Source organism: Macaca nemestrina, chromosome 14, assembly GCF_043159975.1.
Source record: "Macaca nemestrina isolate mMacNem1 chromosome 14, mMacNem.hap1, whole genome shotgun sequence".
NCBI lineage: Eukaryota > Metazoa > Chordata > Mammalia > Primates > Cercopithecidae > Macaca > Macaca nemestrina.
In genome coordinates this window covers 4046375-4068727 of record NC_092138.1, presented here as the reverse complement: position 1 = coordinate 4068727, position 22353 = coordinate 4046375, and the positions used below count along the sequence as shown (strand labels likewise).

Sequence of the window (22353 nt, the reverse complement as noted above, 5' to 3'; positions counted from 1 at the left end):
TTTGGTCTTAGTACCTGAAATATAGAGAATGTTATAGTGAATAGAAACTCTGACACAATGGGAAAGTTTTCCCAAAGAAAAGTAGAAATTTAAATATATGCTTTTTGGCTTTAGATTTTTAGCGTACATACCTGATTTTGTTTTTAGTTGAAGAATGCTAAGTGTTTACATGAACGTATTTGGGGGATGTAAATCTCTATTAGTAGTTTGGGAGGGCAGGTGAAGCAGGAGGAGCAGTAGGTAGAACGGAGCCGGCAGAGCTGGTTTTTCGTCCTGATTTTGCCTGAACAGTGCGCACTCTGGACAGGGTATTGAAACAGCCTTGCTCCTCAGTGCCTAATCTGTAAGATGAGTACTTAGTTGAAGTCCCCTCCCAGCCCAAGTGACTCCCTATTTTTGAAAAGCATTTCAAAGTTAAGATCTGTAATATGAGAAGCTTATCTTGTCGGGGGAGAGGAATTCTGTAGAATTGCTTTCTCTCATTTTGATTCGTGTTAGGTAGACTTGTCCTCTTCCTGCTTGCTACACAAAACTAAAGCACCAGTTCCTCCTTCTGTCTGCCATGAATTGATGGACAGTAATAACTAACCGGTGGCCCAGCTAGTAACCTGCGAGGTAGCTTCCTTCACCCCTTCCCATGCTTACAACAACCAGAAAGTCCAGCTAAGTTTATTAGATACAGATTTTAGGTTTTTATCCTCTCCTATGCATTCTTGTGCTCATTTCCTCAGCATTTTGGACCCAGACTTGGACTATCTCTTTCAAGACCCTTGCTCACCCCAGCGTCAGTCCACCTTGCACATGGCTGAGTAGTGTGTTCTAGCATGTGAAGATGATCATTACTGCTGTCCTTAATTTTTTTCATTGGCTCCTTATGACTTACAGAATAAAAAATAGATTGGCAGGTTGAAGCATTATTAGCATAGTGATTAGACGAGCATGCTTGGAATCCCAGTTTCCACAGTTTGGCAAGTTAACGTAACTCCTGATTAATAATGGCATTTACCTCATAGGGTTGTGAGGGTTGCTGCAACTTGGCATCTAGTAAGCCCTTAATACATATTAATGTTATTATTTTTTAATAATCTTCGCATGTATGATTGAACGATCACAATCTATAGGTGATCTTCTGACTGTGATAAAAGGAGTAGTTGTCTCCCATTTCCTAATGTTGACAGGAACTAGACCCCAACCTAAAAATTAAAGTTGCTAAATTTATGTGCCTAAGAGCAGAAATTTGTGAGGGATATTTACTCAAAAAAACCTAGACTCAGTTTATTCCCCAATTCTTTCTCTGTTGAATCCTGATGGTAACTTGATTTTGGGCACGGGTAGGTTCCTGCCTGGTCTTTCCTCCTCTCTGAGAACACATGGAGTTGATGTTAATAAACTGATGAATACTGAGTTTTCTTGGTGTTTGCTGTAGATAGAAGACTAGCATGAGCAGGTAGCAGTGTTTTTCTGAGTGTGTGGACGTTGGGAGAACAGTGAATGCTTTTGATGGTATGTGTTCGTGTCATATGCTAGTACCCCTGAATTATGCATTTTTCCTGTTTGCAGTTTCTAATGTCACCTCCGGGTGCTGTGTCCTATAGCCCCTGTATGAACTGATTTCATTTTAATGTGTTGGAATTTCCTTACAGCTTGGTTTCAGTGACACTCATGATTTCAGGTTCTTAGATGCTACTGGTAATCACAGGGAAGATTGTCCAGCTGATAACTTTTTTGTTTTTTGTTTTTTGTTTTTTTCTTTTGAGATAGGGTCTTGCTCTGTCATCCAGGCTGGGATTCAGTGGCCAGTCATGGCTCACTGCAGCGTTGAATTCTTGGGCTCGAGCAGTCCTCTCACCTCGGCCTCCTGAGTAGCTGGGACAACAGATATGTGCCACCATGCCTGGCTTTTTTTTTTTTTTAATTTACTTTTGTAGAGATGGAGTCTTGCTCTGTTTCCCAGGCTGGTCTCAAACTCCTGGGCTCAAATGATCCTCCTGTCTCAGCCTCCCAGTGTTGGGGTTACAGGTTAGAACCACTGTGCCTGGCCCTGCAACTTTTTTCTACCTTGTTTGGCAAAAAGGTATATTGACCAGAAAAAGATACTGGCAAAGAGATGTCATAATCTGAAAAATAAAAGATAATCAAGTATTTGCTCCAAGAGATCATTTCCTTCTAGAAAAGGGAGGTATGCAGCTGGGTGCGGTGGCTCACACCTGTAATCCCAGCACTTTGGGAGGCTGATGTGGGTGGATCACAAGGTCAAGAGATCAAGACCATCGTGGCCAATATATTGAAATCCTGTCTCTATAAAAATACAAAAGTTAGCTGGGCACGGTGGCGTGTGCCTGTAGTCCCAGCTACTCAGGAGGCTGAGGCAGGAGGATCGCTTGAACCTGGGAGGCGGAGGCTGAGACTGGGGAATTTATCAAGAAAAGAGGTTCTTTAGTCTGTACAGGAAGTGTAGCACCAGCATCTACTTCTGGTGAGGGCCTCAGAAAGCTTGCAATCATGGCAGAAGGCGAAGGGGAAGCCGCTTATCATGTGTGGGGGAGGGAGCAAGAGAGAGGGGAGGAGGTGCCAGGCTCCTTTTTGCAATGAGATCTTGGCCGTGTTCGGTGGATCACTTAAGGTCAGCAGTTCGAGACCAGCGTGGCCAACATAGTGAAACCCTGTCTCTACTAAATATACAAAAATTAGCCGGATGTGATGGAGCATGCCTGTATTCCTAGCTTCCTGGGTGGCTGAGACGGGAGAATCGTTTGAAACTGGGAGGCGCCACTGCACTCCACCCTGGGTGACAGAGTGAGACTCTGTCTCAGAAACACACAATAAACAAAACCAATCAGATCTTGTGGTAACTAATGGAGCTAGAACTTACTCATTACCGCGAGAAGGACACCACACAACTGAGCAGAGATCAGCCACCATGACCCAAACACCTGCCGCTAGGCCCCACCTCCAACATTGGGGGTCACATTTCAACATGAGATTTGGAGGAGACAGATATCCAAATGGTATCTGCCTTAAAAACAAGTTGGATAGTTTGGTTTTCTATTCTCTAGAAGAGTTTGTCTAAGATTGGTAATACAGTTCTAGAACTTTATAGTTCTTGGCCTTTTGGAGGTTAATTCTAGAACAGTGTAGGTTTTCTGTTTGATTTTTAGTTCTGTCAGTTTCAGTAAGTTGTGTTTTGTTGGGAATTTGCCCATTTTCTCTAAAATGTCAAATTAATTGGCATAAAGTTGTGAATAATGACCTCTTAGGCTCTTTTCACCTTCTGTAGGGATTCTTGGTGTACATTTTTTTTTTTTTTTTTTGAGGCAGAGTTTTGCTTTTGTTGCCCAGGCTGGAGTGCAATGGTGCAATCTCGGCTCACTGCAGCCTCCGCCTCCCGGGTTCAAGTGATTCTCGTGCCTCAGCCTCCCGAGTAGCTGGGATTGCAGGCATGTGCCACCATGCCTGGGTAATTTTGTATTTTTAGTAGAGACGGGGTTTCTCCATGTTGGTCAGGCTGGTCTTGAACTCCTGACCTCAGGTGACCCACCCTTCTTGGCCTCCCAAAGTGCTGGAATTACAGGCGTGAGCCACAGTGCCCGGCCCCCCCGCTTTTTTTTTTTTTTTTTTTCCCTTTAAAGAAGTGGGGCCTCACTCTGTCATCCAGGCTGGAGTTCTGTGGCGCACAATCATAGCTTGCTGTAACCTTGAACTCCTGGGTTCAAACCTCCTGCCTCGGCCTCCCTAGTAGCAAGGACTATAGGCACGTGGCACTATGCCTGGCTAGTTTTTAAATTTTTTTGTAGAGATTGGGTCTCACTATGTTGTCCAGGCTTGTCTTGAACTCCTGGCCTCAAGTAATCCTCTAGCCTAAGCCTCTCGAAAGTGCTGGGATTATAGGCATGAGCCACCGTGCCTGGCTGGTACTCTGCATTGGTAACTTGTGCTTTTTCTTTCAAAAAATATTTAATTTTCTAGCATCTTCTGGATAAATATTCACAAATATTGCATGTGGTGATAATTTTGTATGTTATTTTGATTTTAAATAAACTAGAATATCCAGGAAAGTATTCAATGGTAATGGTAAAAGTGCATACAACCTCCTCTGCATAACAGGAATACATTAATTTTTTCTTACTGTTAGGTATCCTGTTGGCTGTATACATGTAAACATACTTTTACCCTATGGAAGCATTTTTGAAATTTCTCAGTTTCAGCTGGGTGAGGTGGCTCATGCCTGTAATCCCAGCACTTTGGGAGGCTGAGGCAGGTGGATCACGAGGTCAGGAGATTGAGACTGTCCTGGCTAACACGGTGAAACCCCATCTCTACTAAAAATGCAAAAAATTAGCCGGGCGTGGTGGCAGGCGCCTGTAGTCCCAGCTACTTGGGAGGCTGAGGCAGGAGAATGATGTGAACCCGGGAGGCGGAGCTTGCAGTGAGCCGAGATCGGGCCACTGCACTCCAGCCTGGGCGAGAGAGCGAGACTCCGTCTCAAAAAAAAAAAAAAAAGAAATTTCTCGGTTTCTTACATGTGTTCTGTCTTCCCCTTTCCCTCTTCCCTTCCTCCAGTTCAGCATGTCGTAGAACTTTCACAAGTGGTTATGAAATCGTCAGATATGCTATGGAGAAAGAGGTTATGGCATAGCAAGAGCAAGAGCATTGTTCTGTGAGAATTGGAGAGAAATCTATTCTTAATGTGTATTAATTTATTTTTTTACTTTTGAGACAAGAATCTTGCTCTTTCATCCAGGCTGGAGTGCAGTGGTGTGATTATGGCTCAGTGTAGCTGGGAACTCCTGGGCTCAAGTGATCTTCCTGCCTCACCTTCCTGGTAGCTGGGACTACACGTACGTCCCACCATGACTGGCAAATTTTTAAATTTTTATTTGTAGAGATGTGATCTTGTTTTGTTGTCCAAGCTGGTCTTGAACTCCTGGCTTCAAATAATCCTCCTGCCTTGGCCTCCCAAAGCATTGGGATTGCAGGTGTGAGCCACTGTGCCCAGCCTTAGTCTGACTTTTTTATAGTTAGCTTTGTATTTGCTTGTCCTTTTTAAACAACCTTATTCAGTTTAATTGACATAAAATGAACTGTATGTGTTTGGAGTGCACAGTTTTGTGTTGCGACGTGTCTATACACCTGTGAAACCATTATCATAATCAAGATAGTAAACATATTCATCACCCTCAAATGTTTGTTTTTATGTCCCTCTGCACCTCCATTTCCAGGCAATAATTTATCTATTCTGTCACTATATATTGGCTTGAATTTTCTTCCCTTTTTTTTTTTTTTTTTTTTTTTAAGAGATGGAGTTTCATTCTTGTTGCCCAGGCTGGAGTGCAGTGGTGCGATAATGGTTCACCGCAACCTCTGCCTCCGGGGTTCAAGTGATTCTCCTGCCTCAGCCTCCCCAGTAGCGCGGATTACAGGCATGCACCACCATGCCTGGCTAATTTTGTATTTTTAGTAGAGATGGGGTTTCTCCATGTTGGTCAGGCTGGTCTCAAACTCCTGACCTCAGGCGATCCGCCCGCCTCGGCCTTCCAAAGTGCTGGAATTACAGGCGTGAGCCACCACGCCTGGCTGGTTTGAATTTTCTAGCATTTTTTTTTTTGTTATTTTATAAATACAGCATATTCTCCTCTTTGGCTTTTAAAAAGTTCAGCCTAAATTATTTTGAGATTTATCAATGTTATGTAAATCCACAGTTCATTCTTTTTAATTACTGAGTAGTATTCCATTTTGTGGATGAACCACATTTGTACATTCCCTTGTTGATGGACTTTCGGCTTCTCACCAGTTTTTGGCTATTACAAATAAAGCTGCTGTGAACATCTGTGTACCAATCTTTGTACATAATACACTTTTTTAAAAGTAAATAGGAGTGGAATGGCTGGGTCATATGGTAGATGTATTTAACTTTTTAAGAATCGGCTGGCCGGGCATGGTGGCTCATGCTTGTAATCCCAGCACTTTGGGAGGCCGAGGCAGGAGGATTGCCTGAGCCCGGGAGTTTGAGACCAGCCTGGGCAACATGGTGAGACCTCCGTCTTTAAAAAAATAATAAAATAAATTGCCAAACTAATTATTTTAAAAGTAATTGTACAGTATTACATTGCAGCTAGCACTGTATGATAATTCTAGTTCATCCACATCCTTACACCTGGCCAATTTTAGCCCTTCCAATTGGTCTTTAGTGATGTCTCATTGTTCTTTTAATTTGTGCTTCCCTATGGCTAGTGGTATTCAATATCTTTACATCATTTTTTTTTTTTCGAGACGGAGTCTCACTGTCTCGCCCAGGCTGGAGTGCAGTGACTTGATCTTGGCTCAGTGCAAGCTCTGCCTCCCGGGTTCACACCATTCTCCTGCCTCAGCCTCCTGAGTAGCTGGGACTATAGGCATCTGCTACCACGCCCAGCTAATTTTTTGTATTTTTAGTAGAGACGGGGTTTCACCGTGTTAGCCAGGATAGTCTGGATCTCCTGACCTCGTGATCTGCCCATCTCGGCTTCACAAACCAAAGTGGTGGGATTACAGGCGTGAGCCACTGTGCCCGGCCAAGGTTTTTTTTGTTTTGTTTTGTTTTTTGTTTTGTTTTTTTGTTTTTTTTGTTTTTGCCTCTGGCAGAGTCTCACTTTGGTTACCCAGGCTGGGGTGCAGTGGCATGATCTTGGCTCACTGCAGCCTTGACCTCCTGGGCGCAGGTAATTCTCCCACCTAAACCTCTCGAGTAACTGGGACTACAGGCATATGCCACCATACCCAGCTAATTTTTTAGTTTTTTGTAGAGATGGGGTTTTGCTGTGTTGCCCAGACTGGTCTTGAACTCCTGGATTCAAGTAGTCCGCCTGCCTCAGCCTCCCAAAGTGCTGGGATTACAGGTGTGAGCCATGTGCCCATCTTCCCTAAGCCTATATGTCATCTGTGTATCCCTTTTGGCAAAATGTCTTTTCTTGTCTTTTGCCTATTTTTTGTTGTTGGTGGTGGTGGTGGTTGGTTGTCTTCTTATAATTGAGTTCTGAGAGTTCTTTATATATTTGGGATGCAAGTCCCTTGTCAAATGATTTGCAAATACATTCTAGTCTGTGGTTGATCTTTTCATTCTCTCAGCAGTGTCTTGAAGAACAGGAATTTTAAATTTTGATGAAATTTATCAATTTTTTCTTTTATAGATCAGGGTTTTGGTTTCATATTTAAGAAATTGTTGCCTAATCCCAAATCATAGGAATTTCCTTCTATTTTTTCTTTTTATTAGATGGAGTCTCATGCTCTGTTGCCCAGGCTGGAGTGCAGTGGCACAATTTCGGCTCACTGCAATCTGCATCTCTTGGGTTCCAGCGATTCTCCTGCCTCAGCCTCCCAAGTAGCTGGGACTATAGGCACAGGTGCGTGCCACCACGCCTGGCTAATTTTTTTTTGTATTATTATTATTTTTTTTTTTTTGAGGCAGAGTCTCACTCTGTCACCCAGGCTCAAGTGCAGTGGTGCAATCTCAGCTCACTGCAAGCTCCGCCTCCCGAGTTCATGCCACTCTCCTGCCTCAGCCTCCTGAGTAGCTGGAACTATAGGCATCTGCTACCACACCCAGCTAATTTTTTGTATTTTTAGTAGAGACGGGGTTTCACTGTGTTTGCCAGGATGGTCTCCATCTCCTGACCTTGTGATCTACTCACCTCAGCCTCCCAAAGTGCTGGGATTTCAGGCGTGAGCTCAATCTACTGACCTTAATATCCACCCGCCTCGGCCTCCAAAAGTGCTGGGATTACAGGCGTGAATCATTGTGCTTGGCCTTCCTTCTATGTTTATGGAAGCTTTATAGTTTTAGATTTTACAATTGGGTTTATGTTTCATTTTGATTACATTTTTATATGGTGCAAGATAAAAATGGAAATTGTTTATGAATAATCAGTCGTTCATTTGCTGAAAAGTACGTTTTTATTTTTGAATAGCTTTTGCATCTTTTTTTTTTTTTTTTTGGAAATGGCGTCTTGTCTTGTCGCCCAGGCTAGAGTGCAGTGGCGCAATCTTGGCTCACTGTAACCTCCACTTCCCAGGTTCAAGTGATTCTCCTGACTCAGCCTCCTGAGTAGCTGGGATTACAAGCACATGCCACCATGCTTGGCTAATTTTTTTTTTTTTTTTTTTTTTTTGAGACAGAGTCTGGCTGTCACCCAGGCTGGAGTGCAGTGGTGCAATCTTGGCTCACTGCAAGCTCCGCCTCCCGGGTTCACGCCATTCTCTTGCCTCAGCCTCCGAGTGAGTAGCTGGGACTACACGCGCCCGCCACCACGCCTGGCTTATTTTTTGTATTTTTAGTAGAGATGGCGTTTCACTGTGTTAGCCAGGATGGTCTCGATCTGACCTCGTGATCCGCCCATCTTGGCCTCCCAAAGTGCTGGGATTACAGGTGTGAGCCACTGCGCCTGGCCTAATTTTTGTATTTTTAATAGAGACAGGGTTTTACCATGTTGGTCAGGCTAGTCTTGAACTCCTGACCTCGTGATCCGGCCATCTCAGCCTCCCAAAGTGTTGGGATTACAGGCGTGAGCCACCGCACCCGGCTTGCTTTTGCATCTTTATCAAAAATCAATTGTCTGTATATCAGTCAGTCTCTGAACTCTTTATTCTGTTCCTTTGATCTATTTGTCTTTACATCAATACCATGCAGTCTTGATTACTGGAGGTTCATAAGACTTGAAAACTAGGTTAGTCCCCTGATCTTGTTATTTTTTAAAGTCGTTTTAGTGATTCCGTGTCTTTGCATTTTAGAATTAGCCTGGCAATTTCCACAAGAAAACGTTTTGGGATTGCCATTGGTATTCTTTTGCCCTGAAGATCTGTTTGGGAAGAATTGATCAAGTCTTCTGATGCATGAATGTAGTATCTCCATTTATTTTAGATATGTAATTTCTTTCAGCTGAGTTTTGTAGTTTTCAGTTGACATGTCTTTCCCATCTTTTGTCAAATTATTCCATTTCGTATTTCTTGACGTTATTGTAAATGGTATCATTACATAAATGTAAATTTTTAAAATTTAAATTCGCAATTGTTTGTTGCCATTATATAGAAATACAGTTGATGTAAAAAAATTGTTTAATTGTGGTAAAATACACATAGCAAAGAAGTTACCATCTTAACCATTCTTAAGTGTAGACTTCAGTAGTGTAAGTATATTCACATTGTTCTGCAGCCAATTTCCAGAACTTTTTCTTCTTTCAAAACAAATTCTATACTCATGAAACAACAACTTTCCATTTTTTGCCACCCTCCCATTCCCTGACAATCACCATTCTCCTTTCTGTTTCTATGTGTTTGACTTGCTTTAGATACCTCATATATATGGAATCATACGGTATTCATCCATACCTTTTTATGATTGACTTATTTCACCTCGCATAATGTCCTCAAGGTTTGTCTGTGTGTGCCATGTGTCAGAATTTTCCTCTTTTTTTTTTTTTTTGGAGACATGGTCTCTCTCTCTTGCTCAGGGCTGGAGTGCAGTGGCATGATCCCGGCTCGGGAGCCTCCACCTCCCCAGGCTCAGGCGATCCTCCCACCTCAGCCTCCCGAGTAGCTGAGAGTACAGGCGCGCACCAGCAAGCTCAGCTAATTTTTGTATTTTTTGTAGAGTTGCAGTTTTGTCATGTTACCCAGGGTAGTCTAAAACTCCTGTGCTCAAGCAATCCACCCGCCTGGGCCTCCCAAAGTGGAGGGATTACAGGCATGAGCCACCATGCCTGCCCTCTTTGCCCATTTTTAAATTGGGTTATTTAAGTAAAAATAAGTGTATCTATTTTTACTTTGTTGCCTGGGTTTTTGTTGTCATATCCAAGAAGTCATTGCCAAATTCATACCATGAAGTTTTTGCCCTATGTTTTCTTCTAAGTTTTGTAGTTTTAAGTCTAATGATAGGTCTTTGGTTCATTTTAAAAGTTTGTGGTTTAAGAAAGCCCAACTTCTTTCTCTCTCTCTTCTTGTATTTTTTTTTTTTTTTTTTTGAGACGGAGTCTCGCTGTGTCTCCCAGGCTGGAGTGCAGTGGTGTGATCTCGGCTCACTGCAAGCTCCGCCTCCCGGGTTCACGCCATTCTCCCGCCTCAGCCTCCCAAGTAGCTGAGACTACAGGCACCCGCCACCACGCCCGGCTAGTTTTTTGTATTTTTAGTAGAGACGGGGTTTCACCATGTTAGCCAGGATAGTCTCGATCTCCTGACCTCGTGATCCACCCGCCTCGGCCTCCCAAAGTGCTGGGATTACAGGCTTGAGCCACCGCGCCTGGCCTCTTCTTGTATTTTTAGTGTCAAAAATAAGAATCTATTATCAAATCCAATATTTATCTGTTTTATGTTTTTAGCTCTTATGTGTAGGCCATTAATCCCTTTGAGTTGATTTTCATATATAATGTGAAGTAGGGGTCCAACTTTATTCTTTTACATGTGAAAAATTAGTTGCTCTAACAGCATTTGTTCAAGAGACCTTTCTTTTATGGCACCCTTAAAATCAGTTGGCATTCCTGGCTTATTTCTGGAGTTTCCATTCTACTCCATTGGTGTATGTCTATCCTTATGCAAGTACCACGCTATTTTGATCTCTGTAGCTTTGTAGTTTTGAAATCAGGAAGTGTGCGTTTTCCAATTTTGTAATTTTTCAAGATTGTTTTGGCTATTTGGTGTCCTTTGCAATTCCATATGAATTTGAGGTGACCCTTAATTCTTAATAATGACTTCCTTTTTATTCTTTACTTATTTTTTTGAGAGAAGGTCTTGCTGTGTAGGGATTGTATTGAATCTGTAAATCACATTGAATAGTATAGCTTAGTGATAGTAAGTCTTCCTTCCTGTGCACATAAATGTCTTTATTTAGGTGAAATTTGTTTTTGGTAACGATTTGCAGTTTTCAGTGTGTAAGTCTTTCACCTCCTTGGTTAAATTTATTTTTAGATTTTTTTTTTTTCTTTTAGATGCTATTGTAAATGAAATTACTTTCTTAATTTCATGTATGTATAGAACATATCGTGTGTTTATATAGTTTTTCTGCATTGTCTAATCTGCAGTTATCTTATTAGGCACATTTGGAGCAGTACTACTCATTGTAGGACTAATTATTCTCCACTACCCAGGCAAGATTTTCCTGATTTTGTACTCAGCACTATGTGAGTGAAATAAGTTTTTTACGGTTAGTTGGTGGAAACATGCATAGGCTCAGAGTGACATCTGGCCAGATCTGTATACTGGTCAGATGTTTTTTCCCTGGTTTTTGGTAATTATGTCACATGCATGTGCTTATCAGTATCCTGCTGAATTCTTGAAGTGCATCTTCCGCAGATCTCTGGGCTTCTATCTCTTCTCTCCATTACTCTGTTCTGCCTTGATCTCCATTAGCTCTCATTTTCATGTCAACTCAGGAAGTTGTCCTCCAGGCCTTTGTCTGGGTTCTTCCTACTAGAGCAGCTCATCTTTTCTTTCCTGATTTTCAGGGATCTCTGTCCTTCATTGCCTGGCATCCAGTTTGTCTTGGTTGTCTAAAGCAGTAGGGTAATTTTGATTACTATTAACTATTTTTTTTCCACTTTGTTAAAGATGGATTTTGTGGCTCTTTCTTGAGATGGATGAAAAACTCAGCTTTTCAGATTTTTTTCTATCCATTTATATTAATTTTAAATTAACAGTTGTCTTCTCTCTGGCTTAGAAGTTTCTTCCTCTTATAAAATCAGTATTTCAATATGCATATTACTATTTTGCCCCGGTGGTTTTCTACCTTTTCTTAACTTTCGCATCAGCTCTGGGCCATCCTCTCAATATTTTTATGGAGAACACTCTCGTGTCTACTGTGACATTCATTAAGGTGGGTGGGAAGGGGCACTTCCTAGGAAAGGCACTATGTATAGTGTAAACAAGTTTTTTCCCTCACCATCTTCATTTTCCTATGCTTCCCACATCCCTTTCTGTACTTACTTTTTTTTTGAAATCTATTGTTCTACTAGAAATCATATTAATATTATTTATATACAGTATTAGACCTTTCCACTGAGGCAGAATAACTAGGCACCTAAAAATCTGGATGTTTTCTTGCCTTTTAAATTTAATCTTAATTGCGTGAGTGTATCTCACCTGGTTTTGCTATAATTTTTTTTAGAATTCATGAATATTCTAATTAATGTTCTAAGGAATGTGATATGTTTTTATTGACTATGACTCATCAATTCTCATGATAGCTTTGAAGTAGGTGGTAGAGCAGTGCATGATTTAATGGTGAGAAACATCAGTGCATGGAGATAAATTGACTTGCTGAAAGTGACCAGGCTGACTGAACAATGGAGCTGGGACTTTCCTCATCTCTGTTCTCAAATCTAATTTTTATTTGACAGCTCAGTTCCTTATGTTGCCTAGATAGGCAATTTTGTTTTTCATATTCAACAGTAGAGGTAGGAAAAAGACTCCTGAGTTACCTGAGCATTGTTTTTTGTTGTCATTTGTGTGCTGTCACAGAGTTAGGCATTGTAGTCCTGCCTAAATAGCTTCTCTGCTCTACATTGTCTATTGTTAAATTAGGTCAAGCCAGGAGGAGATCTGAAGAAAAATTTAAAATTCTGTGGTTAGTCTGCTTCTTGTTAATTACTATTCATCTGACTAATTGCTTCAATTTAAAAATAGCAAAAGAGTATGAATTTTATGTTTTAGTAGTTCTTTGTGCATAGATCTTTGAAATAAGTAATTAAATGAAAGTGTCTTTTGCACGTAATGTAGAAGAATCTCTCTTTATACTGTGATACAGTAGAAGTACAGAAACTTCATTTAAGATCTGTAACATGGTAATGTGTTCCCTGAAGAAAAATAGTGGCTTTATATTTTAAACTATTAGCCAGCCAGATACATGTGAGTATCATGGGTCATGAAAAAAGAGTCATAAGATGGTGTGTAGTGAAATGTGGAGTTTTTTTTTAGCTTTAGGCATCTTGAATACTGCTTTAGAGAAATTCTTAAGTTACCATTCTTTTGTGATATACTGCTTGGGTGGAAAACTTATGGAGGCCAGTTAATGTACACTAAAAAAAAGCCCATACCGATTGACCTGACAGTCACTCTTCAAGGAACTTACTGTAAGGCACTATTGGGACAAGACCACGGAGGTTTATTTGTAAGATATGTGTGTATTAATTATATATATTCATGAAAGATTGTAATTTAAAAGGGACTTGGTGAAACAGTTGTGGCACATACATTAGGTGGAGTACTAAGCTGCCGTTAAAAGTGATGAAATGATTATATGCCTATTGATATGCATATGGTGAATATATTTTTATGTCAATTGGCTACGCAGCTTTTATCACATTAAAAATGCGTTTATATATTTGCATGGAAAAATGTCTGGAAGGGTTTATACCAAACTTTAAAACACTAGTGATCATTGCTGGTATTGAGATTTTTGTTGATTTTAATATAATTTCTTGCCTGTTTCTTTATTTTCATTTATATGTTTTCCGGTAAACATGTATATCAGTTACAAAGCCAAAAGAAAAAAATAAAAAGACCAATGGAAGGAATACTGGAAGTTAGACACACCGTTGCCTCACAGACTTCCTGGTCCTGATTGTTTGGGTTGCCTCAAGCTCTTTCTTGTTTTCTGACCTATCTTCCCTCCTTCCTCATTGCCTGTCTAAGGATCCCCCTTTTGTGTGAGTTGATCCTGCTTTCAGATATATATGCACTAGAGGCTATAAGGGGCCTTAGACGCCAGTCCTAGTTTTCTCAGTATATGTATGAAAGCACTAAAGGCCAGAAAATTGGTTAAAGACAGGAAGCTATTAATAGTTAGCAGCAGAGCCAGAAATAGAACTCAGGTTTCCTTGCTTCTACTTGATAATTTTTTCCATATTATGTGTGCTTTTCATAAGTAGGGTGATCAGACATCTCAGTTTATGCCTTTTGTCTACACTTAATTCTGTCTTTTTTTTGTTGTTGAGACAGAGTCTCACTGTTGCCCAGGCTGGAGTGCGGTGGTGGAATCTCGGCTTGCTGCAACCTCCGCCTCCCACGTTCAAGTGATTCTCTTGCGTCAGCCTCCCAAATTGCTGGGACTACAAGCATACACTGTCACCTCCAGCTAAGTTTTGTATTTTTTTTTTTTTCCCAGTAGGGACGAAGCTTCACCATGTTGGCCAGGCTGGTCTCAAACTCCTGACCTCAAGTGATCTGCCCGCCTTGGCCTCCCAAATTGCTGGGATTACAGGTGTGAGCCTCTGCGCCCATCCTATGCTTAATTCTTAACAAGGACCCCCTTTTATTCCTTATTTATTTGAGACAAGATCTTGCCCTGTTGCCCAGGCTGGAGTGCAGTGGTATGATAATGGCTCACTTTAGCCTCAAACTCCTGGGCTTAAGTGATTCTCTCACCTGAGCCTCTGGAGTAGCTAGGACTATAGGTGTGCACCCCCATGCCTGGCTAATTTGTTAATTTTTTTTGCAGAGATGGGGTCTCACTATGTTGCCCAGGATAGTCTCAAACTCTTGGCCTTAGGCAGTGCTCCCACGTCGGCCTCCCAAAGTGCTGGGATTACAGGCATTAGCCCCATGCTTGACCCCTCTTTTACTCTTAAAAGTGTCTCGGCTGGGTGCGGTGGCTCACACCTGTAATCCCAGCACTTTGGGAGGCCGAGGCGGGTGGATCACGAGGTCAGGAGATCGAGACCATCCTGGCTAACACAATGAAACTCCATCTCTACTAAAAATACAAAAAATTAGCCGGGCGTGGTGTCAGGCGCCTGTAGTCCCAGCTACTCAGGAGGCTGAGGCAGGAGAGTGGCGTGAACCCGGGAGGCAGAGCTTGCAGTGATAGGAGATCGTGCCACTGCACTCCAGCCTGGGAAACAGAGCGAGACTCCGTCTAAAAAAAAAAAAAAAGTGTCTCATTTGTGTGATAAATGTTTACCCCACTCATAAGGGAAACAGGCATAATGGATAGTGTCATACAGGCTAACCCTGTAACCAGGATCCATTAATAGAAATTGGAATGATTGGAAGGAAAGGCAGTTTGTAGAGATGCTTTTCATATGTTGAATTGAAGGTGTTGCCAGGACATCTAAGTCATTATTTTCTAGTCAGTAAAAGTAGCTGGGACGTCATTTTGAGAGAGAGATGTTTGTGAGCTTTTTTTGTTTGGAGATGATAGTTGAAGCTGCATCAAGACAGTCCATTCATTTTTAATCTTATCGGGGGAGGATTAGTGAGCTCAGTTTATGAAGATGAAAGAATGGGTTACCCAGTATAATATACATGCCTGAGGACACATGTTGATCCCGCATATGGATGTGCACATGTGACTGCTTTGATTTTTGTCTAGTGTAGACATGCTTGAACATTTATGTTTTGAAATATGTAATACTTCGTTAAATTTCTTTCCTTCTCCTTTATGTCACAGAGCATGAAACAATATTTTTTGATAGTGGCTGGAAAGAGTTGGGTAGTACTGATACATGCAAGGCTGGTTGATGAAGAGCACAGTCTCTAGGAATTAGGAGCACCTCAATTCAAATGCTGCCTATGTAACTATGCATAGCTTATTACTTCATTTCTTCAAAGTTTAGACAAGTTTGATCATGGGAACAATGAGAAACTATGCTCATGATTGTTCTTCAGGAAGATTTATCTGATGCAATGCCTGAGTGTGGAGAGACACAAGAGTTAAGTGATTGATAAGGAGGCAAAACCTTGGGAGAAAAGAGCTTCTGGACCAGGGTCTTGACCTAGTAGAAAAAGATTGGCTGGGTATGGTAGCTCACACCTGTAATTCCATTACTTTGGGAGGCAGATGCAGGAGGATTGCTGGAGCCCCAGAATTTGATGCCAGCCTAGTGTCTCTACCAAAAACGAAACAAAACAAAACAAAATGCTGAGCTTGGTGGTGTGTGTCTGTAGTCCCAGCTACCTGGGAGGCAGAAGGATCACTTGAGCCTGGGAGATTGTGGCTACAGTGAGCTGTGATCAGGCCACTGCACTCCAGCCTGTGCAACAGAGTGAGACTCTGTCTTTGAAACAAAAAAAAAAAAAAAAGGAAAAAGAAAGGTGATTAATGTGAGAGATGTTAAGGAACTAGTAGAGGAGCTAGAAGCAGATTGAATTTTGGGGAATGAGAAAATCTAATCAGGTAAAAAATCAGTACAGTACTATCACTAGAGAAGTCAGGAGGAGAAATTAATTACTATGATTAGTTTTCTTTTGGTATTGTTGACTTTGAGAGTGCTGACTACCCTTGGATGTGAACTCTTTAAAAAATATTTTGGCCAGGTATGGGGGTTTAGGCCTGTAATCCCAGCACTTTGGGAGGCTGAGGCAGACGGATCGCCTGAGGTCAGGAGTTTGAGACCAGCCTGGCCAACATAGTGAAACCCCGTCTCTACTAAATATACAGAAAATTAGCCAGGTATGGTAGTGGGGACCTGTAGTCCCAGCTACTCCGGAGGCTGAGGCAGGAGAATCCCTTGAACCTAAGAGGCGGAGGTTGCAGTAAGCCACGATCATGCCACTGCAATCCAGCCTGGGCAACACCCCATGTCAAAAAAAATTTTTTTTTTTTTTTTTTTTTAGTAGAGACAAGATCTCACTAAATTGCCCAGGCTGGTCTTGAACCCCTGGGCTCCAGTGATTCTTCTGCCTTGGCTTCCCAATGTGTTGGGATTACAGGCATGAACCATTGCGCCTCCCCACAACCCCCTTTCTTTTTTCCAGATATGTGTTTTTGAGGCTGGATGGTGAGAAAATCTAGAGAGAGGAATCAGGGAGAGATGTTGGAGGTAGAGACACTGGTTATTTGTATCAAAGTTGTAGTGTCAACTGAGCCCATAAGATTGAAAGAGAGCAGGAGATTGAGGGGTGGGAAAAGGGACACTCTAAAGAAACCCTTGGGAATGCTGACATTTCTGTTATTTTGCTCTCCTGATACACACTGTTCATCCTTATTATTGATACTTGTTCTTGATCCTTCCCAGTGCTGGGCTTCCTATTTTCAGCATTCAGACTATACATGCCTTGTACCTTCTCTTAACTGTAGCTCCACCCTGACTTCTCAAGACTCCTTAGACTGCCTTCGAGGAAGATTATAGCTGTTGTTAAATGTGTGATATCTGTCTCAAGATCTTCAATTGAACTGAAAGATTGCAGTATAGTGGGAGTATTTTCTTTGTATTTAAAAGCAATGTGTGGTTTTTTGTTTTTTGTTTTTTGTTTTTTTGAGATGTAGTCTCACTCTATTGCCAGGCTGGAGTGCAGTGGTGTGATCTTGGCTTACTGCAACCTCTGCCTCCTGGGTTCAAGTGATTCTCCTGCCTCAGCCTCCCAAGTAGCTGGGACTACAGGCTTGTGCCACCACACCTGGCTAATTTTTGTATTTTTAATAGAGACGGGGTTTCACCATATTGGCCAGGCTGGTCTTGAATTCCTGACCTTAAGTCATCTGCCCGCCTCGGCCTCCCAAAGTGCTGGGATTACAGGAATGAACCAGCATGCTGGCCTTGTGGCAGTATGTTCAAATTAGGGAAGCACCAGTTTTCAATTTGAATATATTTTAGAATAATATATATTTTTTTGTTTAGAAGTACAGTAGAGTCAACAGTTTAGACAGTTATATTCTTGATTTCTTAACTTTCTCATAAAAATAAAAAGAATATTTCATTTTAAATAAGTTAGCATTGTGCAAAATGCCTATACCTGATGTATTTGATAATAAGGGGATTTATTATTGCACATAAACTCCAGGAATAGAGTGCTTAGCACAGCAGCTTAATGATATTGCCAAGGACCTAGACTCATTATATTCTTATTTGCTCTTCCCAGTGTGCTGGCTTTTGATCTTCAGGATTGACCCCTTGTGGTCTCAAGATGACTGAGCAACTCTAGCATATCATTACATAGCAATGCCCCCAAACTGGAAGTAATACTGTTTTGTCATGCATCCCTTAGAGAGTGAAAAACTGTCCATAAGCCCTCCCACATGTTTTCCCTTATATCTCATTGACCACAGTTGTACCATGTAGCTCATTCCTATCTTAAATCATGGAATTACTATGGTTGAATTAGATTCAGCTTCAGGACCTAGTGAGCTCTCTAGCCTGCAGTGTCAAGATGGTGACCATGGTAAGCTTAAGCATGCAGTTAATGAAACATGAACAAAACTGAGAAGATGTTAGCAAGCGATCCTCCTCAGCCTCCTGAGTAGCTGAGGAGTGGGCAGTGTAGGAAGCCAGTCTTTTCTGCCACAACAAATGTCTGTTATCTCTGAGTTCAGGATGCATTTAGAGAAACACTATTAGAGCATGTCTTTGAGAGAGTTGTGTATTATAGGAGGAGGATGTGTGCTAAATGGAAAAGAAGCTGCAGGGGTATGGTAGTGAAGTACCTGCCTCTGCTCAGGAAAGTCATGGGATGTCAGCAGCTTCTCAGATAATAAATTATATGGGTATATTTGTAATATACCCATATAATTGGTATTTGTGAACTCTGCATTGGGTTCTATTTATTCAAAGTGGGGTTGGCACCAGGTGCAGTGGCTCACACCTGTAATCCTAGCACTTTGGGAGGCTGAGGCAGACGGATTGCCTGAGCTCAGAAGTTTGAGACCACATACTGAGTCTCAGGCAACATACTGAAACTCCATCTCTACTAAAATACAAAAATTAGCCAGGTGTGGTGGCACACGCCTGTAGTTTCAGCTACTGAGAAGGCTGAGGCATGAAAATTTCTTGAACCCGGGAGGCGAAGGTTGCAGTGAGGTGAGATTGCACCATTGCACTCCAGCCTGGGCAACAGAGGGATTATCCCCAAATCCAATATTGCTTTATTTTCTTGTTCAAATTGTTCTAGCTTTGGCCACTGGGAGTGCTTTGACATATATACCCCATCTTCTTTTTTTTTTTTTAAACACTTATGTTCCCGGACCAAACTGAGGGTGGGGCTGCTGTTTCTTGTGGCCCAATAACGAGATACAGATGAACTGGGGAGGAAGAGAGTTTTTATTTCTGCGATGGGTTACAGGGAGAATACCTGAAAGTTATCACCAGGCCAACTCAATATCACAAAGTTTACATAGCTTATATACCTTCTAAGTTATATATCTATCTGTAAGTGTGCATTCGTCTAAAGACATAAATGATTAACTTCTTTTAGTCCGTAACTAAGGTCTGAGTCTTGAACACCTTCCTCTGGAGCCTCAGTAAATTTACTTAATCTAAATGGGTCCAGGTGCTGGGGTGATTACCCTTATCTTGTCTCCTGCTAAATAACGGAGGTTTGGGGAGTTCCTTTATACGCCAATACACTTGTTTGTGGAGGCCTGAGAAGTTTCTTTAGACCCACAGTAAAACTTGTTTAATCCTAAATGGGCCTTAAGAATTCCTTCATTGTTTTGTCGTGCTTTAAGGCCCAGGAAAGGCCTAGGCAAAACTCTTGGTGGGCTTTTGTTAAATTCCAGCCTTTGCATAAGGGTATTGGCTTTTCCCCGCCCACGCCCCTTGAGATGGAGGCTCGCTCTGTCACTGAGGCTGGAGTGCAGTGGCGCAATCTTGGCTTACTACAGCCTCCGCCTCCTGGGTTCAAGCGATTTTCCTGCCTCAGTCTCCAAAGTAACTGGGATTACAGGCACCTACCACCACGCCCAGTTAATTTTTTGGATTTTTAGTAGAGATGGGGTTTCACCATTTTGGCCAGGCTGGTTTCAAAGTCCTGACTTCAGGTGATCCGCCCACCTTGGTCTCCCAGAGTGGCTAGGATTACAGATGTGAGCCACCGTGCCTGGCTGGCTCTTTCAGCTTTTAAAATTTAACTTAACTACTCAGTCTGTACAGAAACAGTTGTTTTGGAGGCCTGAGTTAGTGAGACCTGGCCTGCCATGCTTATATTCTGGGATTACAAGATACTCCACGCTCCTCTTACATATTTCCCACTCTAGTCCCAGAATTAGCTGTTTCTCCAAGGAGCCTTGGTTTCTTTTATTTGAGAATGGCATTTGAAACCGAGATGTCACGCTAGATGTGCTTATTGCTGTTGAGTTTCTAGGGTGTCATTTCTTTTAGGCTCTTTCAGCTGATAGAGTGAGGAAACACATGTATATAATACACACATTTGTAAGTATTTCCATTTGTGACCATGTGTATCTATATGAAATTAAAAATGAGTTTATAATGATGTGTCCAACTCTAATTCATGATTACATGGATCATTCTTGCTTCCTTCTCTTGTTTATTTGTAACCTTCCACTCCAGCAGTGAGAAACCTGGCTTCCACCATCTGCCATCCAGTTTATTTAATTGGTCAATCACAGTATACATGGTTTCAGAATTGTTAACCTTTATTTCCGTGGAGTACAACTTTCAACTATAGCGTAACAGTTGTTTAAGTTACAGAAATGCCAGGTGGTAGATCTAGGTCCTGTTTCTTGCCACATGGAAAGCCAGTCACTGAGCTGAGTATTGCCAGAGAAAAAGCCTTTTCTTTTTTTTTTTTTTGGAGACAGAGTTTCGTTCGTTGCCCAGGCTGGAGTGCAATCTCGGCTCACTGCAGCCTCTGCCTCCTAGGTTCATGCTATTCTCCTGCCTCAGCCTCCTGAGTAGCTGGGACTACAGGCGCCCGCCACCTCGCCTGGCTAGTTTTTTGTATTTTTTTAGTAGAGACGGGGTTTCACCGTGTTAGCCAGGATGGTCTCGATCTCCTGACCTCGTGATCCGCCCGTCTCGGCCTCCCAAAGTGCTGGGATTACAGGCTTGAGCCACCGCGCCTGGCCAAGAGTGAGTTTCTATGTTTATTCAAAGACCTGTAAATATAATTTCTATGGGGAAATTGAGCCAGTTTCATTTATGCGCAGCTTTTTTGCCTCTGGTCTTTAAAAAAAAAAAAAAGAAAACAACTAATATGCTTGTTACCTATGATAAAATTCCAGCTTCCAGCTTCCAAGTGAAAAAAAAAAAAAAAACTCCACTATTTCCTAAAGTTACTTGGATCACTGCCTTCCCCCATACCCCCTTTAGTGAAGGTTGTTTCATGTGTTTGTACTACAATTAGATTCTTTTGCTACATTCTGCATTCCATCCCGGGATTCCCCACCTCTGAAATGTTTTCTAAAAGTTACCATGTACTGAGGCTCACTCTTGTTCTCTGAAGTTCTGCTGGTTTTGAAAAATGTGTGATGCCATTTACCTATCATTAAAATGTCATGCAGAACAATTTTACTACCTGAAAGTGTCCTGTGCTTCATCCATTTAACCCTACCCTCCAACTCCAGCTACCACTGATCTGGTACTATCTATAGTTTTGCTTTTTCCAGAATGTACTTTAAATGGTATCTTACCCTTTGTAGCCTTTCAGACTCGCTTCTTTCATTTGTGCATTTCAGGTCCATCCTTCTCACAATTTCCTTTTAGTTTGTATTTTAAAATGACAGTGACACATAATGAACATCTTTTCTACCTTTTTTTTTTTTTTTTTTTTGAGATGGAGTTTCACTCTTTCGTGCGGTGTCAACTGCAATAGAAAAGAGGACCCTCAAACACAGGCTGATTTTGTTGTTGTTGTTTTTGAGACAGAATCTTGCTCTGTCACCCAGGCTGGAGTGCAGTGGCACGATCTTGGCTCACTGCAACCTCCGCCTTCCAGGTTTCAAGCGATTCTCCTGCCTCAGCCTCCTGAATAGCTGGGATTACAGGTGCCAGCCACCATGTACAGCAAATTTTTTTGTATTTTTAGTAGAGATGGGGTTTCACTGTGTTGGCAAGACTGGTCTCGAACTCCTGACCTCAGGTGATCCGCTTGCCTCGGCCTCCCAAAGTCCTGGGATTATAGGCATGAGCCACTGCGCCTGGCAGTGAACATCTTTTTATAGGCATATTTGCCATATGTGTATCATCTATGAGGAGACTGTTGCGATCCTGTTACCCCCTCCTCCTTTTTCTTGTTTATGATTGGGATTTATTACCTCATTTAACAAGAAATCTGATGGAAAGACAGTTCCAGGAGTGGTCCTTGATTTTGCGTCAAGGACCAGGTTCTTTCCATCTTCAGTGTGTTGATTTGTCTGGCTCTCATGGTCTCAAGGTGGCTGCCGTAGTTGTGTTACAGGAAAGGGGTCCCAATCCCGACCCCAAGAGAGGATTCCTGGATAGACCTCGCACAAGAAAGAATTCAGGGCAAGTCCCTTAAGTGAAAGCAAGTTTATTAGGAAAGTAGAGGAATAAAAGAATGACTACTCCATAGACAGAGCAGCCCTGAGGGCTGCTGGATGCCCATTTTTATGGCTTTTTCTTGATTGTATGCTAAACAAAGGGTGGATTATTCATGCCTCTCCATTTTAGACCTATAGGGTAACTTCCTGATGTTGCC

At 41.9% G+C, this 22353-nt stretch overlaps 1 protein-coding gene across 5 annotated transcripts in view; it reads left to right on the top strand.

Annotated features, from left to right (window-relative positions):
• The window catches only part of LOC105498889 (major facilitator superfamily domain containing 14B), a 119380-nt gene that overhangs the window by 43418 nt on the left and 53609 nt on the right, over window positions 1–22353 (top strand). The window lies entirely within an intron of this gene.